Here is a 22,956-nt window from a genome sequence, read left to right as displayed (position 1 = left end):
GAGAACCACTGCTTAACATAAACAATCTGCGCCTCGTAATTTTACAAGGCAAAACCTAGCTGTGGAATACACCTTTCACGAAAAGTTTATGGCGAATTCCACTGGTCGTTCTGGAGCGCGCCTGGATCGACTTTTCTGGAGCGAGCCTATTTCACTGGGCGATCGGGATCGAGACCGACGTGTTTCACTGGTCGTTTTGGATTAGCTTCCGCTCCAGATCTCGATCTGGATCCGAAAAAAGTCGCTCCCACGATTTCGGCGGATTCAACCGGAAGCCAGCCGGGCCAGCCCTCGGCGCACACACGTGACTTCCTTTCTCGTGGGGCATCTCGCTTGATCTCGCCCATCTCGCCTCAGAAGAAGAAGAAGCACGTCGCGGGCTGGCCTCCTAGATTGTCTCGAGATCAGAAGAATTCGTAATGGCCGCTTGCTTAGCCCTTGGCTCGACAGCCGGTTCGCTTTCCAGGAGGGAGAAGAGAAGGTAGTTGGCGCGCTACGGGCATTCTGGCAATCTTTGCTAGAAGCGCCTGAGCCATTCCTGCCGCTCGTGCGTCGAACACGTGTTAGCGCCGCGATTGCAAAAGCGTCTTCGAAACGACCGCGGCGGCCGCGGAAAGGAGATTCCCGGGCCATTCAATGAAGTGAAGGCATCCGCCCACCCCGGGGCAGTGGTCATGTTCTATTGGGGATCCGTAGACGGCGCGACCCCGTTCGGATCGTGCGCTCCAGTCCGGATCTGGTCAACTGATCCCGGCGCGCTCCAAAACGCCCAGTGGAATTCGCCATTAGACTACTACTGGAAGGGGCCTATCGTTGCGTCTAATTTAGGTCGAGCCCCGGCATTTCAGCGACATTTTATATATGGTAGCTGAAATGCCGAGGCCTATTCTAAACTGGGCAATAGATATCGGCGCCTGCACGTGCAATCTAAGCTTTTCTTCAAAAGTGTATTTCAGAGGTTGGTTTTACCTCGTAAAATTACAAACCGTAGCTCCCTTTTTGGGAAACAAAGTAGAGCAAAAAAGCTCGCCAGGGTCAACTGTTGATGGCAACTCAGACGACTGAGGCGTTCGCCACGCCTATTGCTAGATGGCGTTATCGGTTTGTTCCACCTAGTGTTCGTCTAGAGGATCCCTACGGAAGCCAGAGTTGCGTGTTCATCCCCATGGCGCCGTCTTTCCTGCACGGCATGCTGATCCTGCTCCTCACGTGACTGAATTCGGCGAATAGCGGCGCCGCGCGTTCGAGGCGCGCGGCGCGCTCAGAAGCAGGGCAACGTACTGTGTGGGCGCGTAGAACGCCTACTGTTTTGCACGGCATTTGACCCGGATGCTCACGTGATCGGATCTCGGCGAATAGCGGCTCGGCGGCACGTGGAAAACCGACGCGGAACGCTGGCTCCCGTAGGTTCCAGCTAAAGCTCCTCCATCCTGGGAAAAGTAGCGCTATTCACTGTTGCGGAAATGCTAGAGACACGTGCCGCGCGCCAGTTCTGGGAAGAACATGGCGTATAAAATCTAGCTCAGTGCTGCCCGCTATGTCGCCATGATCTTCCGAATGGCTGCACCTTACACGTGCCTCGTGGATCGACGCACTTGGCGCTACTTTTAAAACACGAAGGGGTTTTAAATCCACCTTTATTTAAAAGAAAAAATATATATATTTTCTATATTATATATACCGGGTGTTTTTGCGAAGACTTTCAAAAATCCTAAACATTAGGGCGTTAAAAAAAAAAAGAAACTGTCTTCAGGAACAAGCTACCAGACACGGCAGACGTCAGGAATTGGCAAAACTACACTAATTACCCAGCTAATTAATTAAAATTTCTTAATGAAATTTTTAATTAGTGGAAATAGACATATGGTTCCAATTAAAAAGGTGCTGAGCGTTACCGAAAACAACTAAATCAGTCATTTTCAGAAAGACTTTGAGCGCCTGAGAAGAGTAGTACCCCACTGAAGTTACCACTCGTGGAGCAGGTACAAGGCTGGGGCTAGATAAGAGGCGGAAAAATCGCGCGGGCGCCTTCCCGCAACCGCTAGCCTTGTACCTGCTCCACGAGGGGTGACTTTAGTGCACTACTACTCTTCTCACGCGCTCAAAGTCATTCTGAAAATGACTGATTTAGTGGTTTTCGATAACTCTCAACAACTTCCTAATTGGAACCATATGTCTATTTCCACTAATTAAAAAGTTAATTAACACATTTTAATTAATTATTAGGTTAATTAGTATGTTTTTGGCAATTCCTGACGTCCGCCGTGTCTGGTAGTTTGTTCCCGAAGACAGTTTCTTTTTTTTTTTTTACGCCCTAATGTTTAGGTTTTTTGAAAGTCTTCGCGAAAACACCCGGTATATATATATATATATATATATATATATATATATATATTGAGGCAGTCCCCAACGACCGGGGTCCAATAAAATGCATATAATGTTTTTCTAAAGTACCTTTGGTCTAAGCATAAATTCAGAAAAAAAAAAGAAGAAAACACGGGTGCATAGCGATGGCGCTCTTGCTGCCGACGGATTTCCTCTGCCAGTTGTCTGCTTTCTTTAGCTGGTCGGGTACAGCTTCCGACGCTGCTGCCGAGACTCTCTAGCACGGTTGGTGAGGAAACTGCCACAATGCGTCCTTTTGGACAATACTTGGTCTGCACTTTTGAGACATGGGAGGTTACGAAAGCGCTCTCTAGATAAACAGCAATCAATCTCCCCGAGAGGAGTCTCAATAAAAGCTCGCCATTCTCGCGGTTGTCAGGGGCGCTGGTCACTTGTACAAAATGGTTAGCTATTCTCTTCAGTTGACATGTCCGACTTAAACTTTGAGGCACTACTGCAGCCTTCGCTCATAATCTCTGGAGGTTGCCTTCCGCATGTCGTCTGTGATCTCATCGGAAGCGGATATAATACGCTCTTTTAGTTCCGTCTTCGAGCGCAAATGCCTCATTCTCCTGGTTTCTGCAAACCAAAGGGCTACCTGTGCCATCTCTTGGAGGGTAAGGTGACGTATTGTCGGAGTTGCAAACCATATATAAACTAATTAAAAAAGTGAACATTTTATAAAAGACAATTATTGAGGTTCCGATTCGGTATTGTCGAAATGCGAAGACGAATTGAAAATTCATATTCTACACGCAAACTCATTACGATATGCCGCGGGTACATAAACCGGAATGTACCTACTTGGGTGTCTTAAGGGTATAATAGGAATGGCAATTTCCCGCGAGGGACATTGGTAGATTCGAAGTGTATCTATGGGATAATATGTGTTGTCTGGGAAAAGTTTCAAGCTTGTTGGGTCCGGTAACCAAACCGATCTTCATCATGCATGGCTGAACCGGACCCCCACTGAGCCTCAAAATGGGCCAGTTTGACTCCACGATCCCTCGGCATGAGCGCCAGAAGGATCGGTTATTATGATGATAACTTCTCCCCACCGTTTACGAAGAAATGTCAAAGCAAACCGTGCTGACCGATTCGCGATTCGCATTTTTGAAAAAGACACGCATGCGCAACTAGCGTTCGTGAGCTTGCAACGTGCGCGTACAGAAGGGCGGATGCCTTCCCAGTGCAAATGTTTCTTATTTTACCTTATGGCCTAAAACTTCAACGTGCTAACTTGGCGGCGTGGGAGGAGCGAGCAGTAGTTTAAAACGGTTTGCTTTGATCACTGCATAGGACGTTTTATACGTCGTTTATTATTAAGTCCAGACTCAGCCGACGTTATCAGCTGATGGGACCCATCAGACAGAATCGAAATGCGCACCATCATGGAGTTCATCATGTTTTTGTTCGTATTTTATTATCAATGAAGGAATCGCAAGTAAAAAAGACCCAGGGACTTAAGCATTTGAATCTTCATATTTGGTCCAATTAGCCCGTAGTGACGGCTACGTCTGGACTTAAGATGAAACGAAGTGTAGCTTAAAGCTACCCGTAAGTTCGACGATTGCGTCAGTTAAAGAAATAGAATATGTATTGAGTCGGTTCTATAGAAAGGATACAAAGAAGAACTCGGACACCGTCTTCCTCCCCCTCCATTCTTCCTCATAAAAAAAAAAAAATCAAACAGGAGGCTGACCGGATCTGCGCAGTAGCCCGTCTCTGCCATGCCATGCTGTCTGATTTCGCTAATGTAAGTTATTTCGTTTCCACATAATTCATGCCAACGGCACTCAGATGCTCTCATTTAAATGCACTTAACGTTGTTTTCTGAAATCGTTCTTCAGGACATATGAATGCGCGTGCCCCGGAGGGGTTAGCACCTCACAAGACCCCTGAAAAGTCAACTATTTTTTTTAACAGTCTGGTGCAAACACGCGTGTCGAGAAATAAACCTTACGCGAAAGAACATCTTTTTAGAGTAATATTAGCGACGAAAGATTTACTTCAAATTCTGCGCGAAAAGTTCGAGACGTCGCGGGTTATTCCGGAATCACCATCTCGATGGTTCGCTCTTTCCACCTCAACGTGAAGGCAAATCCGGTCCACCTCTTCTCCACCCGCCCGAAATGCCGAGAGAGAAAACAACTCGGGCCGTCCATATTACTCTAAAAAAATTTTCTTCGCCTAATTATTTTTTTGACAAGCGTGTTCTGAAAGGACTGTTAAAACGTTTTTTTAGGATCCTTTTAAATACTGTGACATACCATCTATTTTCCAAAAGTCTGTGTCCAAAGTGTGAATAAGTGCGATATTATTGTGTGATCAAGTTTATGAAGGCTTTGCAAGATATAAATACATTCTTTGAACACAATGTTTAGGAGACGGACCGCCCGCTCTTCCGATGGCATGGAGGAGCTCATGTGAGCTGTTTGGACGGCCTAGTGATCCTAGTTCTGGTGTCTTTAAGTATTTCTTGCTGGTAAAGTTCACATACCCCGGCAAGCCCGATCTCGTATCATGGTTTAATATTTTTACACCGGCATAACAATCCAACTTGTGTGTGTGTGTGTGTATTTATGTATGTGCGTATGTATGTATGTATGTATGTATGTATGTATGTATACATGCATGTATGTATGCATGTATGTATTATGTATGCATGTAAGTATTGTGTATATATACGTATATTGCGATGAAATGAAAAACTGTAAATGAAAAAAAGCAAGAAAGAGACGGTTCCACATGTGATCGATGTTCACAATCCGTCGCTTTTTCAGAGTGAAAGTTAATGAGTTCACGTAACACTGTTGGCATCAAGACACAGTTTTCACCACCCTCCAAAAGAAGCCAACAGTTCAACTAGGCAGATTTCGACAGGCGTTTTCAGTCAGAGCCCTCAAAAGTCACATGAAAGTGGTTTCTTGATGTTGTCCTCAACACCACTTCTTTCTTTTTTGTGTGTTTGTGTGGGTGTGTGTTTTGCGAAGCAGATGGTGAAAAGGCTTCGTTATTTCGGCTCATTGCCGAATGACATATATATATATATATATATATATATATATATATATATATATATATATATATAAAAAGCATTCACCCAGATTAAAGTCTTAAAATGTAGCTCCAAACAAAGCTTTAAAGGGAAGCCGACATTGGCTAAACTTTGGAAAAATGGCTACTCTAGTACTTTCATAGAGCGCATCGCCCGACGCCAAAGTCTCGCCAGACAACACCAGATGCCAGTAGACGAAAGACAGCCCCGTCGAGTCACGCACATCAGCGTTCCCTATGTAAAGGGAACCCGCGAAGCGCTCGCACAAGTACTGGAAAAAAAAAGGTTTTCTGGAGACCCACAAGCCCACGTCCACACTGGGAAGGTCCATGCCAGGACCAAAAGATCGTCTAACAAAAGAAAGAGCACAGGGCGTTGTGTACATCATTCAATGCCCAGAGTGACCCGAAACCTACATCGGCGAGACGAAAAACTTTACTGAGCGAATCCGCCAATGCAAGAACGACGTGCGGATGTTCAACAGTGAGCGAAACGCGATCGCCAAACATTACGATACCCTAGAACATCGCAGTGACTTCATGTACGCGCATAGAGCCCAAGTTCCCAGGAAGCCTTTTTTTGGAATCGTCGCAAATCCAGCCATGCGTCAGAAAACCTAAACAATCCATTGGCGCATTGCCCCCTGTGTATGCATATGGCCTCCGTGACCTGACTAGAAAGCTGACGAGTTGAATTTCTCCATAACAAAAAAGAGTAGTTTACATTTTTTTTTTATTTCCAATTTTCGCGTTGTTTCTATTTCGTTTTCTTGTTCTTTTTTGAAGACGAAGGGGTTAGAGCTGCTGCTGTTCCGGGTACTCTTAGTTACCCTCGATGAAGAAACCAAGTTGTTTTCGAAACGTCGGGTCTCCTTAAAGTTTAGGTTGCAACTACATTTTAAGACTTTAATTCTCACCCAACACCACAGACTTCTGCCGAATATGTTTACTTTCAAATGACCCAGATATATCTCTGTAGGCTTTTCACGTCGTGCTTCATGATTTTTAACGAAAACATGACTACATCATCCATGTATGCCATCGCGAACTCATTTTCACATCATGAAAAACGACATGCATTAAACGCTGAAAGCTGGAGGTCGAGTAAGTTGATCCAAAGGGAAGGCAAGTGAATTCAACCAGTCTTTTGTAGCAAATGCATGCAGTATTTTGCACGTCTGTCGAATGAACTTCAATTGAAACTTCCCCGGCTGCATTCAAGGGTCGTAAAAACAGTCGCATTTCCAAAAGCACACCTCACTGGGAAATACTTGGAAATGGGCAACTTACTTTGACTGATACTGCGTCTAGGCGCCAGAAGTCAGCACAAAGTAGGGCTGTGCAGTCCTTCTTTAGAGCGATGACCATCGGCGAAGCCCATATGCTTTTTGACTCAAGTACGACGCCTGTGCCGATCATTTCCTCGAGCGCCGGACAGAGGTACCCGTTTTCGGCCACTTATGGGTCTCGCACAGCACGTCCGGGGGTGCACATCTTTTGTTTTCGTTCGGTACTGTAGGATATTGGTTTTCCCAGGTCTTTCGTCAACACTGGCAAGAATGGCTGTAACAGGTGCTGAGGATCCTGATTCTGAGAGCTACTATTGTCACATTTATCTACAGCCTCATTGACGTTTTCTAGGATATAATTAACTTTCCAAGAAAGAGCACAGGGTGTGGTCTACATCATTCCATGCGTTACACCATATCGCGTCCTCGCGTATGCAATCCTCTTCTGCGATAATTGGCGTAAGCTCAGTTTCCATCCCAAACCCATAATCATTTTCACCTAATATTAATCTAACTTGTGTGGCTACAGTGAAATCTCGAGCAAGGATCAAAGGCAATGGTAGTCAAGGAACACAGCGCTGTCTTCGCTTCGTGATGTAGATATTTTAATGAAACGGCCCCGCCAGCGGATAGTATCCGGTGGTCGCGGTGCAAAAACCACTGCCTCGCCTCCCTCGCAAGATGCAGGGATGTGGGGAGCACGTGTTTTGCGCATCTCGGTCACTGCAGAGCAGGGTCGCTAAACCCGTGGAACAACACATTCTTTGCTTTTTGACGTAGCAGGGAGAGTGACCGAACGAACGCAGCGAAGTTTCCTCCTCCCTGCGAGCGCTCAACTTCGCAACTTTTTGACCTTGGAGGGACGAAAAATCCCTTGCTAACCCTACGCGGTGCACGAGAGCACAAGAGAGCGCGGGGAGGCGAGCGTTCACGCCGTTCGCTGTTTGTTGTCTTTGGGCTCCGTAGCGTCGCTGGGCCAAAATTCGATCCCGTCATGCCTCGCTCAGACGAGGAGCGAGAGCAGACGATGGGAGTGCGTCTGGTACGATGAGGCATTTGCACAGCGGAACCCAAAGAAAAAGTAGATTTTCTGCCTGAAATCGCGTCCCTCGGGCCACAAACTCAAGCGCGGGCTTGAATTGTAAGCGTCTGATATTTCACGAAGGGAGGAATTGACGACCCGTGCTTCATTTGCAAAATTTGAGTCGCCATGTTGTCGTACGAACGCTGAAACCTAAAGGTGTGTACTGAAAGGCTCAGGACAAACACAGAGGCCGCAAGATGTCACATCATCCGTGTGCGGATGAAAGAGGAACATTAGCCGACAAAGCTCCCACAGCAGCAACCTGTCACCCATTCACTCAGCGCCCGGGGAAGCCAAACATAGAGACGTTGCCCGAGGCCTGAGCAAAATCATATTCGACCGTCAGCTATCTTGCCCCGCCGTATTTTGTTTGAGAAAACTCTCATTCTCAACGCTCTCACCAGGGAAATAAAAAGTATTACGAAACGTAATGCTAGGTATCCAACGAACTAGACTTAAGCCGTATACTTTCAATGGTTCAATCATAATACTATGCTTAAAACGAAGCAAGATCTTGCGCGTACATTGTCAACAGTTTTCTTAGTGTATGCTGTTTTGCAGTCAGCTGGTTTCGGAAACTTACGCTGTCTGTAAATATCTCTAGCAGCCGAGTTGCTTAATTGGATGTCATCGCGAATATAAGTTACACGTTGCAGCAACCATTGCTCATTGATAAACGATGACAGCGACTGTACTCTCGCATTCCCCTCCATCACGTCGAACAAAAATACGCTACTTTCGGTTTAAGGTCGGTACTTATCTACATCTAAGACGACAGCATCAGTCTGCACTTGATGCATTTGGCAAGTTCGTTCGGGGCCGGTTCTCTGTGCAGCACTCCGCGGGTACAATGCATTAGAACTCTCGCAGTGCTAGTCTGGATCGGGTATCGGGATCCCGTCGCTGGCATCACCGGCGGCCGTCGCTTGACAACAGGCAATACACCCAAGTCTAAAGGAGAAACACGCAAAAGTAGGAGGCTTTTGCACGGTGCTCGAGGGCGAGTATTTATGACGTGCTGCGATCATTATATGGGTTGCTTGAAGATCAACTAGGCATGCGTCGTACGTTCAAACCTCTATCTAAAACGAAAATGGGCCGGGGCGCCATTGATTTTACGGACGTCGCTTCCTTCGTTTGCTAAATAAATGACACGTTCAGCGACTGAACGGCACGCTCCGAGTTTCAGTTTGTCACAGAAGCCTTCACAGCAGTTCAAAGAAAAAGCTTTCACCAGAAGTACTATGTACAGACGGTTAAAACGATCCGAATGTCCCCCAGTAAAGGCCTTCTAACTTATAGTTTCCTGAGCTCTGATGCCTCCGAAATCACGGACGACTCTACAATAACTCTCGGTACCCCTTCCGTCATTAAACACATAAAAGTTAACGCCGAACAAAGTCGCTCTCGACCCTCAACCACGCAACATTTATTTAGAAAAGACTGGTATTCTAACGCGTTTAATATTCTTGCCCATAATATTAACTGTTTTTTTTTTGCGGAAAACACGATAGAAGTTTAATGGTGGAGAAACCTACTAACATAATAAAATTTAGTTTTCCCCTTTCTCCTGTAGCAAGCATTAGCTCGTGTCAAGTGATGACTGCCGGTGGTGCCGCTCGACCCCAGCAATACAGGCCTCGATCCGCGATTCAGCTTACCAAGAGATCATAGGTGCCAGTGCTATTAGACATAAATCGTTTCTTTGCATGCAATTTTCGCGATGACAATGTAAACAGCACCACACTGCCAATTCTTGAGCAAAGCCTGTTGTCTGCAGCGTCCGCAGCTTGACTCGGAGATACCAAAGCGCCACCACGCGGGACAGGTTCGATGAGAGTCTGAGTGGTTTCAATTTCATTATCGAGTTCGTCTCCTTAGCGGCGCAGGCATGTAAACTTTTTTCAGACCATATTTTCAGTGAAATTTGAGTGGAAAATGCGACATGAGTCTCGTCCACGCACCCAGCTACGCCGGCAAGCATGCCGTCGGCTCGGGCGAGGCCCTCCTTGGTGGAGGCGTTGCTTTCGGCATGGAAGCTAATCCAACGACTTCCGAGGCACTCGACAATGGCAGCCGCAACAACTCTGACAGCCCGGCTTACAGCCATCTGGGAGACTAACAGGTGCTAGTCAGTCGCCACCATGCCTTGAAAGCTACCGGTTCCGAAGAACCGGAGCGCGCAGCGAACTTGCTGTTCCACGGTCTTCGTAGACGCGATTGTCCGCCGCCTCCAGAGTCCGGGCGCCGAACGAAGATCTGCGCAGAGCCAACGCACAAAGGCCTTCGATGGCCGGTACTGTCGCCGAAAGTCGTTGTCGGAGAGTTGAAAGGCGTCCCCGCGTCCTGGTGGTCTCGGTAGCAACGCCGACGCTGGCGTAAGATAAGCTTGGCCGCAGCGTACAGCACCGCCGTGTTGACAAAGTTTAACTTTGCTTCGATCTGAAGCAAAGAATTCGGGCTCAAATCACGGATTTCGCAAAGTTCTGAAACATCACGATGACGTCAGCGACAACAAAGACAAACGAGGTTTCGAATTACTTTTTTTTTGTACAGAAACTTTGGAAAGATTTGGAGCTTTACAAGGTCGACTAGGGACACTCTACAAAGCCTTAAGTTTAGCTTGGCGTAGGGATGTAGAAACCAGTGTTGCGGCCCGGAATGGGGTGGGAATGGAATGGCGGCAACGTTGAGGGAAATGGTATGTGAATGAAATTAGATGCCTTTTGGCCGGAATGGAATGGGCAAAGTTCTTTACAAATATTTTCGATATATTATCTTTTTTTTACGTTCAGCTGTACCGCGCCAGTCAGCGAGTCAGTTGTTCAGAAATAAAATGAGCCGGAAACGGCAAACCCGCGTGAAGCCCTAGCACAATTATACGGAAAAAATGCACTACAAAAAGCAAGCTTCAAAGCAAAGAAAAAAAAGGGGGGGGGGGGGCGACGGTGGCGCCTCTCACCAGCGAAGTTCAACGCGTATCCCAATGCGTCTGCGCCTGTAATATTGCACGGCTCAAGGGTACGTCATCAGTCGACGTGAACGTGACCCGCTGCTCTGGTGATATTGTAACGATCGTAAGTGTAGGACACTGAGTGACCAGGGGTTAGGGATACGAAACTTTCCGCTGGCGGAACGACGGTCCGGTTACCGGCCTGACTCCGGAGTCCCGACTGCCTCGTCCCAGCGGCGAAACTCGCCGAACCACTTCCCTCCTCCCTCCGGCCCGGGGACCTCGTCGCATGCACGGTGCACGCGTTCTGGAACCGGCGGGCCCGCAAGGCCGGAGCGAGTCGAGCCCGTCTCCGCTGTGACGACGACCGGTTTTAGGGAAGGGGAGCAGAACAAGCGGCCCGCCGCGTACCACCATCGGCAACTCATTTATTCTCACGCTACAAATTCCTCCCTGTTCATCTGAAGAGGTCCCAATCTCAGCATTAACACCCGCGACACACACCAAGAATTTCACGCACATAAATTATAGACCAAAGAAAAACGCAAGCGCAGCATCTGGACACACAAGCACTTCATGCCAGAAGAAACAAGCGGCAACGGAGGACTTAGTGCCCACATAATTTTCACACCTGACCCTTCCTTTGTTCAAGTCTTGCACTGCGTCGGAGTCCATGATCTGCCGGGTTTGCGGTCACTGTACTAGCACTTTCACTTTGAGCTCTCGACGGTTCCGGAGTGTTCGGTATGTCCACGGCATCAAAGAACTCGTCCTCTGAACTCTCATCAGTAGCTTGGTCAAGCCCCGCCGAGGCATCCTCCCCAATCTCGCCGTCCCCGTCGGGGTCTTCCGGACGGTTGTAGTACGGTTTTAGCCGTGCCACGTTCACGATGTCCTTCCGGCGCCCGGTGCGGACGACGACTTCCCAGGTGTTCGCTGCGGTCTGTCGCAGCAGTCTGAAGGGTCCATGGAAAGGGTGCAGGAACTTCGTGGTCCGACTGCGTTTGCGGATGGGCGTCCGAATGTAGACCAGGTCTCCTGTGCGAAAAGTGGCCTTCCTTCTGTTGACGTCATACGTCTGCTTGTTCTTCTGCTGTGCTTCCAGCTCACGAGTGAAAACAAGCTCTCTGGCTCTTTGCCACTTCTACAGCACCACTTGGTTGCCCGGGGCCCGCACCTCGTCGGACTGTACTCCCAGTGCCGCATGAAGGGTAGCGTTGCCTCTCGTCCGTGCAAAAGGAAGAAGGGCGTGAACTTCGTCGTGTCATGCACAGAGGTGTTGTAGGCAAAGGTCGCGTATGGCAGAAAACGGTCCCAGTCCCGATGATCAGCCGACACGTACATGCTTATCATGTGCGAGAGAGTGCGGTTAAATCTCTCGCACAACCCATTCGTCTGCGGGTGGTTGGCAGTGGTCCGGTGGTGATTTGTGGCAGTCAATCGGAAGAGCTCTTCTATCATATCCGCAACGAAGTGCCTTCCCCTGTCGCTCATCAGGCTTAGGGGAGCTCCGTGTCGAAGCACGACGCGCTCCAAAAAGTGTTTTACGGCGCTTGCCGCTGTCGCATCGGGAGTTGCGACCGCCTCCGCCCATTTGGTATGGTAGTCCGTGATGACGAGAATGTAGCGATTGCCATCAGTCGTCCTGGTAAGAGGCCCCAGGAAGTCCATTCCAACCTGCTGAAATGGCTTGGGGCTGGGCGGTATCGGCTGTAGCTTTCCTGCAGTCATCAAGGGTGGCGTCTTCTTCATCTGAGAATCAGGGCATGACCGCACAAGGCTGCGCACGGCTCGAAACATCCTCGGCCAGTAATTCCTCTGGCGCACTCTCTCAGGTCCTCTTGACTCGCAAATGCCCGCTGGTCAAATCATCGTGGCATGATAACAAGACTTCTTTACGTAGCTGGCGGGGGATAGCCAAGGCTGACCGGAACTTCTCAAACCCTCTTGCCCAGCGATACAGTGCTCCATCGAGAAGGTGAAAGGCCCGGGCAACGCGCTTCGTTTTCGCTGCGACGGGTGCCTCCGGCTCTTCGAGGTGGTCGATGAGCGCCTTGAAAAAGCCATCCTCTCTTTGCATTTTTGGCACGTCGATTTCTCGCAAGGCCAGCAGCGGGTACTCGCTCTCATCGTCGTTGGTCTGCTGCTCTACTGGTAGTCGTGAGGGAGCGTCGGCGTTCATGTTCTTTCTGCCCGGGCGGTGCGTCAGGGTTGCGTTGTATTCCTGCAGCAAAATACTCCACCGGACGAGTCTTCCGTTAGGATTTTTGCATTCATTAGCCACGTCAGGCTAGACTGATCCGTGATAATCGTAAAATGGCTTCCGAATATATACGGCCTAAACTGTCGGCACGCGTACAGAACCGCGAGGCACTCCTGTTCCACTGTCGAGTAGTTCTGCTCCGCTCGATTGAGATGTCGACTCACGTACGCCACCACCCTCTCCTGGCCGTCCTACCTCTGAACGAGGACCGCGCCGATCCCATACCCACAGGCGTCGGTGTGAACCTCAGTGGGCAAGTCTGGATCGAAGTGACAAAATGGGAGCCGTGGTAAAGCACCTCTTCAGAGCCTTGAATGCCCGATCGCAGTCATCACCCCAGTGGAAAGTGACCTGCTTTCGCGTGAGGTTGGTGAGGGGTCTAGCATAGTTTGCGAAGTCACTAATGAATCGCCTGTAGTAATTGCAGAGGCCGAGAAAACTCTGTACGTCGCGCCTTGACCTCAGCACTCGAAAGTAACTCACAGCTCTCAGCTTCTCGGGATCAGTCGAACAGTCACTCCGTTGATCACATGTCCGAGGTATCGAATCTCCTCGGCACCAAATGTGCACTTGGAGGGCTGTAGGCGCAAGTTGGCCTCGTGGAGGGCTCCGAAAACGCCCCGAAGATCACACAGGTGCTGCTCGATCGTCCTGGAGTAGACCACGATATCGTCCAGATATGTGAGGCACACCCTCCACAGCATTGTCGACAGGACTTTGTTTATCATGCGTTGGAAGGTGGCCGGTGTATTGCAGAGCCCGAATGGGACTACATTGAACTCGTACAAGCCTGAACTGCACGAAAACGCCGTCTTCTCCTTGTCCTTTTCATCGATGGCGACCTGCCAATATCCGCTGGCCAAGTCAAGCGTCGTGAAGTACCTTGCTACCTGCGGGGCGTTGACAATGTCGTCGATCCTTGGCAATGGGTGAACATCTTTCTTGGTGAGCTCATTCACTGTCGAAAATCCACGCAAAACCTCCAGGTATCATTCCGCTTTTTGACGAGTACCACTGGCGATGACCAAGGGCTGGACGAGTCGCGAATCACGCCGTTCCCGAGCATCTCGTAGACTTGCTCCCGGATCACAGTTCGCTCATACGGTGAGTGCCGGTATGGGTTCTGTCGAAGTGGGGTCGCGCTGCCTCTCTCGATGCCATGAGTCACGACATGAGTCCTTCCAGGCGGAGAATCAGGCGATGTGAAAAGATGACTGTACTCACTCACAAGATTCTGAAGGCGTTCTCTTTCGCTTGGCTCCAAGGTCTCTCCGAAGGACACGCCTTCCCTGGCTCCAGGTGTCTCCGAGGTCAGTGGAGCGGCGACGCCCAGCTGAACATCGGCGATAGGGATCGCGTTTCCCATTTTCGTGCCTTTAGCAATAAAAAGCTCAGAACCGCCAGGATTGGCCACTCGCACGCATCCGATACCTCCGGAGAGTTCGGTGATGGTACGAGCAATCACTGGACGCTGTTTAGAGTGATTGCCAGCCGCAGGTTCAATTATGGCCAGTCCGTTCATGTCAGCTTTCACCAACACCACGGCCTCGGAGCGTGGCGGCATGCAAACCTCTTCGCAGCAGTATACGGGCGCGTCTCCTGTAGTGGTAGATTCGTGACCGGTAAGCCCGAACTTTTGTCCCAGCAAATAAACGCACTTGTCAGGGAAATCCAGTACCACGCCCGCATTGCGACAAAATGGCAGGCCGCATAGCACGTCGTAGTCAAAACCTTCGATTACGAGGAAACGCTCCCAAAGCTTGTTGACCCCGATTGTTATCTCAGGTTCAACTTCGCCTCGCGCACTATAACTGCGCCGCTGATCACCCTCGCACTTATGCCCGAGGGGTCGCACTTCAAAGGGGCCTTGATCGTGTTGAGAAATCTTCCCGAAATCACATTAACTGCCGATCCCGTGTCGAGGATGAGAGACGTCTTCTCACCACGCACTGTTGCCGGCAGCATAGCCAGGTGGCTCTTTGCGAACGTCGCGAGAAGTGGCTCACCCTTTGCTTCCCCGGGAGGCGGCCTTAGTCCCGGCCGGGTCCGTTTTCTGACTGAACGTCGCGTCTTGGGCAGCTCCTCTGAATATGTCCCACTCTTCCGCGTGTAAAGCAGATAGGCTTCCTTTGGCGGCGCGTGTCGTGCGCGCGGGGAATGTGGACCTTCTGGCATTGTACTCGGTGAGCGGTTTAAGCACTTCGGTTAGAGTTTTGAAGAAGCTGCCTACCTCCGATTGCAGTTGTGGCGACGACATAACCTCAGGTGGTGGCGCAGACGGCTGTTGGTAGAAGCCCGTGGGGTCATCCCTTGTGGCGTTGCTCCTTGGGGGTCCGAGAAAGTTTGGCTGGCTCGTACCTCCTGACTCGCGTGTTGCGACGGCCGAGTGTTAAATCCCGGCAGTGGATGTGGCGGCATAGCCCACATATTATGTTTGGCCATCTCAATCGCTTGGGTCAGACGCTGGAGTGTGTCGAGGAAGTCGGCTGTGGTCTGCGGGTTGGCCAGAACAACTCGTTTCAGCATTTCTGGCCTGAGGCCGCGCGTCAGCTGTTGGAGCTTTTCCTCCCCTGTCATGGCCTCGTTGACTCGAGCGCGGAGCTGAAGTACATCGTAGAAGTACTGTTCCGATAGCTCCGACGGCAGCTGAAACCGCTGGCTGAGCCGCAGATGGGCCCACTACCGCATGCTGCGGTTCCCAAAGGTCTCCTTGAGCGCTGCCTTCCACGCTTCCCAGGTAGTTGGTGCGTTGGTCCCTCGCAGTGTCGTGGAGTACCATTTTCGGGCATTTCCATCAAGAGCAACGCACAGGTACTGCTTACGGCACGTTCCGTCCCAACCGTTGAAATCCCCTGCCCGCTCGCAGAACAGCAGCCAGTCGCTGACGTCATCTTCCGGATTGCCTTGAAACACCGGTGGCGTAAACATAGACCTGAACGCCCCGGTGTTCCGGCACCTGGGGTCTGGTTCGTGGCCATCGCCGCCGTGTTGATGATCCTCCCGCTCCGCAGAACCCGGGAGTCGGCCGCTCCTTCTAGGCCGTCCGTGGTGTCGATGGTGTCGACTGAAGGCGCCCCACCAGCTTTGAAACCGCTGTTATATCGTAGAGTCTGGACCTACCCCGCACCTCCACCGCTTGTAACGATCGTAAGTGTAGGACATTGAGTTACCAGGGGTTAGGGATACAAAACTTTCCGCTGGCGGAACGACGGTCCGGTTACCGGCCTGACTCCCGAGTCCCTACTGCCTCGTCCCAGCGGCAAAACTCGCCAAACCAATTCCCTCCTCCCTCCGGCCCGGGGACCTCGTCGCATGCACGTTGCACGTGGTCAGGAACCGGCGGGCCCCCAAGGCCGGAGCGAGTCGAGCCCGTCTCCGCTGTGACGACGACCGGTTTTAGGGAAGAGCAGAACAAGCGGCCCGCCACGTACCACCATCGGCAACTCATTTATTCTCACGCTACAATATAATGCCCAGGAAGGAGGCCAAATGTGGCCTTGCTGTGCGGACCCAGACTTCGTACACCTGTGACACGTCTCGAGCGCGCTCATTCTCGGAGAGCTCGCACCTGTGCCAGCTATCTCAGGTCGCAATCCACGAGGTCTTTTTTTGAATGATGCCAGGCGAAACTTAAGGACGGCCATTCATGCGTTCGAGGCGGAGGGTCGGCAGGTAGCACCGTCAAAACAGGGATGCCACCGTATTGATTTTTCAACCGTAGCAGAAGATAAAACATGTGCTTCAGGATGCTTCAAATGGTCCACTTTTCTCAAAAATTTCAAATGCAACTGCCTACATGGTCTTCAACGAGGTCACCCACAACGAAAGTACGTATTGTCCTTTCATACAGCCAGTGGCGTCACAAGGGGGGTGCGGGGGGGCGGGTGGGCGGAGCGCCTCGGGTGCAGAGCTGCGGGGGGTGTCGCGACGGGCCATGAGAGGAAGGGGGGGGGGGGGTGTTGCGGCGGGTGATGAGCAGGGGAAGGGGGGTGTCGCCCGGGCCGTCAGCCCGGGTGCCGCTGACCCTAGTGACGCCACTGCATACAGCCGCGTGAGTAAAATTTCATGTTCAAGGCATGACCTACAGGTACAAGAATACTAGTTCATCCCACCATGACGTCATGTGATCAGTGCTGACAGGGGCGCCCTTATTGGACAGGAGCGTGCTGACATTTTAATGGGATTTAGCGTGACATGGAATATATTTAGATGTAGAAGTCTTTTCGCATCACTGGTCAGACAGACAGGATGCCAGGGAAGGGACTGCGGTCAATCCCTGATGAAAAGTTTTTGAACCCATTGAAGACTCTTCGTCCTGAATCACAACCTTCAAGGCCAAGCCTGCAGGAAAGTAATTTCGGGACAAAAAAAAAAAAAAAAAACTTCCCCTTCAAACTTAATGCCTCATCTCAGTTGGCGTCTCAAAGAAATTTGAAAAATGTATTGCATTATCAGTATTTCTCTTTCTGGCCTCCCTAAAATGTATTGCTGTATTTGATTTTCCAAAGACTATTTGACTCTTTTTAAAATGTATTTCCGATATGTATCGCGATACACGTTTACAGATATATCTGAGACTTGAGTATCAGTATTTAAGCAACTATTGTCATCTTTCCCAGTATTTGTATCTCCAAATACATTTTTTTAATATTTCTGCCCAACCGTGCAACGCAATGCAGCTGTCAATTGACACTTTTTAGGGTTTAGGAATTAGAGGAATGGAATGGGAACGATTCAGCCATTCCAGGATTGGGAATGGGCCCAGTGTCCCCATTCCTAGGAGTTGAAAGCAATGAATTTATTGAAAACTCTAATTGCCCAAAATGGAATTGGAATGGAATGGGGGTGCCCGCTCAGCAACACTGGTAGAAACTAACGGCCGCTACGTCATCGGCGCAGCCGTTCAATCAACGCGCTCCCGCGCGCCTTGATAACTTTGCTGCATTCTGACGATCTCGAAGAAATGAGCGTTCTAATGATTGACACCTCGCTCGACACGACGTCAGCGTCGCGAGATTCCGAGGAACGCGTTCCGCAAACTTCGGACCAAACTTTGTGTTCGACGCACAGATGTGCGCTCCTATAGGAAAACGATACCACGAGACGCGTTCAAACTGATCGTTTTTTTATGAACGCCGTAAAATGCCTTCCCTGCAATACATCTTTCTAAAAAGAGTTGATTTAGAGGTTTTAATGGCACTTCGCAAGTTTTTTAATTGGAAGCATATGCCTATTTCAAATAATTATAATGTCAATTAAGGGATTATACACTTAATTAGTCGACTCATCGTTACAATTAGCCCCTTATACTATGCCGCCTGGCAGTATAAAGCACCTGCACAAAACGCGAAAGGATAGATTTCACGTTTTTTTTTCAATCAAACCTGAAAGTCTTAATAACACACCCTGTGTAATCTTACATTGTTCTAATATGTTCTTATGACGTTCTTTGAGGCTCTTATATATTCTTGTTTAACGATGTTCGTTTATTGGATTAAGAAATTTCTTAAGCATATATGGTTTTTCACTAGGGAGTGGGATCATCATTAGTCACTCCGTAAGCGTGTGGTCGCCTTGTTTCTGACTTCGTCTAATGCGCCATTTGGCGTATCCGGTGCTTCGGCAAATGTTGAATTCCAACGTACAGAGTTTTCTGTTAGTGTTGTGCTAACTCGTAGGTATGCGGACGTTGTTTCTTTGCTCACTTTGGATTCGGTTTTTAGAGATCTTGTGAAGCGCCCGGTTCTCGCAGCGGCTTCTGTGTTATCCTTTTCAGTGAAAGAGACCCATTGCGGTCGTCTACAGTTTTAAGGTATCCGTCTTTTTTTTGTTGTTGTTGTTTTTGTTTTGTTTGAAATGGTCTCTGCTTGGGAAGGGAAACTCTAAATCTCTTTTTGTCTAGGTTCAGTTTTTATTCGAGAATTGTAATGCAGGATGTGGTCAAGTTTGTGCTATTTAATTCGCTGAAATCGTCCTGTGTACACCGTCTGCTAGCTGGGTTGAGAAAACAGCTGTGTAGATTGTCCTTAGCTGGTTATGGAAGTCATTTTGTATCTTCCATTATCCTTGGGTTGGTAAAGTGCTGTGATGTCGGAAGACCTGATGGAATAGATAAGAGAGAGGTTTGCGTCTTCCATATTTCCATGACGTGTCTGATAACCTGAAGGCCTTGGCAGGGAAGTTCGGTATCACTGTAGTTGTAAACGCGGATTTCGTCTGGACAAATTAGCTCCTATTTTAGCGTAAACAAGTGGCAGTAGTAACAATCATAGGGAGCCTTCTGAGAATTCTGATCTTGGCGTAGTTTACAAAATTCCGGTGAAGTGTGGTTCTTGCTGTGTTGGCCAGAGTGCAAGAACCACGCTTCACGGGAATTCACGTAAAGCGCTTCACACAGTTGGCCAGCCCGAATGTGTGAGCACAAGAGAGGTGCTAAAATAGCAACGAGGCTTCCGAGTTGGCCAAACACTTGTCCGAGTTCGTCGATTGTTGTGTTTTGTTACAAGAAAATGAGATTCTGACGTCGAGAAGAGAGAGTGATTACTATGTGACCTAAGAAACAGCCAGCTTACTAGTGGATGCCCTTACCTGGCAGCGCGAAGCATTTGTTGATATCAAGACACTGGAAGTTCACAGGAGGACACAGCCCCGCAAAACGGTCAAAATAGGAAAAGCCATAAAGCAACAAGAGTCGAAAAAAGCCCCTTTCCACCAAGATGTGCCCGACAACTCGAGATCCTGCTTTCTACCTGCGTGCGCACACCCTGACACCGTCTCAGGCTTTGCCGGGCTCGACGGTGGCTAGCTGTGCAGAGAAGAGGCGCAAGGAACGACGTCAGGTTTCGGTGCGAAAGCTCAAGTTCAAAACGTTTTTAGGGGCTAAGCTCCTTAGGGTCTAGCCTTGTCCATCCGTCCGGCGTCCGTGCTCACATCGATTGCCATCCCATCTGTCTGTCATAAATCAAACGTTGCATGTAGCCGCTCAACGTCTATACAGGAGAGGGCGCTGCGGTCAAATGCGTATATAATCGTGTTAAACTTTGCATGCATTGGCTCAACGTTTATACACGAAAGGGCGCTGTGCTCAAATGCTCAAATGCGTATATAACCACGTTCCATACCACACATTCTCTTTCTGACATGGACCGTTGACTTAAGCGGCGGAGATGCGTTCCCATGGCTTCTAGCGGATCCAAGCTGATCCGCTAGAAGAACCACTGGCTCCGCATTTCGCAGACCATAAAGCAGTAATAATGAAGTCGAAGCCCAACCCGGAACTCAGCACCACCTATGAGCAATAAAAAAAAATCAACACACTGAGCGCTACCTATGAACAATAAAATCAGTATCATCAGCACCACCAGAGCTTCGCACCAATGAACATCATTCACCACGTGGAGATGTGGTCATTTTTTATTTCTCTGGAAGGAGGCCCGGGAATGTGCATCAGCAGTTTGTATGCAGCGCCCGGCCTGTACACAATAGCGTAATCGCATTGGTGTAGCGTAAGTACCCAACGAGCTAGGTGACCGGCGGGGTTCTGAACTCTCTTCAGCCATGACAAAGCTAAATGATTACATTGAATTTGGAATGTTGTGTCATCGAAATACATGCCGAATCGCTTTTAATGCATACACCATGGCTAAGCATTCTCTTTCTAGAACACTCTAGTTACGCTGTGCGGAAATGAAGGTCTGACTTGCGAAAGCAACCGGCCAATGTATATCGTCATGTCCCTGCAGAAGAACAGCTCCGACGCCATAATCCCTCGCAGTTGCCTGCAAAACGAATGGCTGGTTTATGTCGCGAATTGGCACGCTAGCGTTTTCTTTCACTGCCTTTGATAAGGCTATGAATCGGTTTTGTCGATGTTCGCTCGAACACAATTTGACGCCCTTGCGAAGAAGGTGATTAAACGGCTGAGAGATCTCGGAGCCATATGGAATGGAATTCTTATAAAATGCAATCATTCCGAGATATTGTCACGAATGACAATTGATGAGGCGATGACAACTGAAGAAACTAAACACCTAATGGGGAAAACTTGTGCCCCAAACAAAACAAAAAAAGGACACAAAAGAGAACAGTACACCGTCGCGGGCGTCGATGGCGGCGTAACAGCTGGACCGTACGCTGGGCGAGACTGGCTCCGCATCGGCACGCGGAGACCCTTATGTAGGCGCGTGGAATTCTGGAACAATCGGTGTAGAAGGTTCGGCGCGGAGAACATTCGGACCTCGATCAAGCAACAGGATGCTCAAATTTAACAAAACACGAAATTGCAAGAAAAAAATTAAAGACTCTTCGCTCGCAGGAATTGAACCCTTACTCTTCGCGTGGAGGCAAACACTATAACCGTTAGGACACGGCCGCGTTGCCTACTTCGCCAGCTGCGCGGGCGGCATTACTCCCCCCTTTAAAAAGTACATCGCCCCGATGCACCACAAAAGAAAGCAATTAAAAAGAACTGCAAACAAAATAGTCATTTAGAACACATAAGGCGCATAGTCCCATCGAGCGTAGGACGGCTTCAGGCGCACGACGTGGACGACTTCAGGTTGATGTGGGAGGCGTGATGATGATCTTGTTCCGTCGGGCCAAGGTATAGAGGCGGCTTTGGTCGGGCATCACCTCGTAGTTCAGCTCCCCGAGGCGACGAAGTACCTTGTATGGTCCAAAGTACCGTTTCAGTAGTTTGTCAGTGAGGCCGCGACGACGGATGGGCGGCCTGTCTCCGGGCTGGAAGTGGACGTCCCTGCGACGTAGGTTGTAGCGGCCCGCTTCGGCGCGTTACTGGTCTTCAGTCAGGTGTCGGGCGAGATGGCGGACTTCTTCAGCCCGTTGAGCAACCAGCTTGGCGTCGTCGCTCTCATTGTCAGATGGCTCATAAGACAGCATGGCGTCCAGCATGGTCCTTACCTTCGGACCATGTACCAGCTGGAAAGGTATGAATCCAGTGGTCTCTTGAACCGCCGCATTGTAGGCGAACGTGACGTAGGGCAACACCTCGTCCCACGTCATGTGCTCTATGCGACGTACATAGAGATGATGTCGGCGATTGTCTTGTTGAGTCGCTCCGTCAGCCCGTTGGTCAGCGGGTGGTACGCAGTGATACGACGATGGCTAGTGTGGCTGAGCCGGAGGATTTCTTGGGTCATCTGTGCCATGAACACGGTGTAAGATACACTATTTAGGTAAAGACACGGCGAAGCTGAACGCGCGGCGCGAGGAATCAGATAGTGTTCGTTCGACTGGCATCCGAATGGCTGCATCATTCCGCTGCCACCGTGCCCGCGGCTGACAATGTCGCCGGCGGCCAAATGCCAAACTGTGTGAGAGCGAAAAACATTATCTCGTTGCCATGATACGCCGGTACACCGTGGTCTTTCTGCACGTGCAACTCGCTGGAGCTCTGCGCGTGTTGTACATGAGGCGGCACGAGCCGTCTTGTACGTGCCCACGGGTCGGCGAGTCACCTGCCGGCGCCGCTTCAAACCATAGTGAGACAGAGAAAGAGAGGGAGTGAAGAGGGAACTTTATCGGGCACGTCGCGAGGAGCGCACTGTCCTCACCTGAAGAGTATTATCTTACACCGTGGCCATGAACGATAATCCGCGATCTGTAACTACTACTACTAAGCGTTGTTATGTTAGAAGAGAATAAAAGGGGGGAGCAGAGGGCCAATCGTGGATGCGCACCGGGCGCGTTCGTCACTGGCTCTCAAAGGGAAAGGGGGTGTGAGAGAAAAGTTGGGGGGGAGGGTGGGGGTGGTGGGGGAGGGAGATAGAGATAGAGATATTTTATAGTAGGGAAGAGAGTGGGCTAAGCCGGAGGAGCGCGACGGTATGAACTTAGCTATATCGGGTATCGAATCGAGACCGCGATCTGTAATCAGGACTTCGCGAGCGCCATGCTGGAGGACATT

The 22,956-nt window shown here is 49.7% G+C and overlaps 2 pseudogenes; both read right to left on the bottom strand.

Moving 5' to 3' along the window:
- LOC115311775 overlaps positions 1-14,996 on the bottom strand; it is a 90,392-nt pseudogene extending 75,396 nt beyond the window's left edge.
- A 261-nt stretch (positions 14,997-15,257) lies between these two features.
- Positions 15,258-16,193, bottom strand: LOC120846652 (annotated as a pseudogene).
- Between the last annotated feature and the right edge of the window lie 6,763 nt (positions 16,194-22,956).

This window comes from Ixodes scapularis, unplaced genomic scaffold (genome assembly GCF_016920785.2).
Source record: "Ixodes scapularis isolate PalLabHiFi unplaced genomic scaffold, ASM1692078v2 PGA_scaffold7__128_contigs__length_106722199, whole genome shotgun sequence".
NCBI classification, from domain to species: Eukaryota; Metazoa; Arthropoda; class Arachnida; order Ixodida; family Ixodidae; genus Ixodes; species Ixodes scapularis.
Note: the sequence above shows the minus strand (reverse complement) of the source record. Positions and strands in the feature narration are given on the sequence as shown.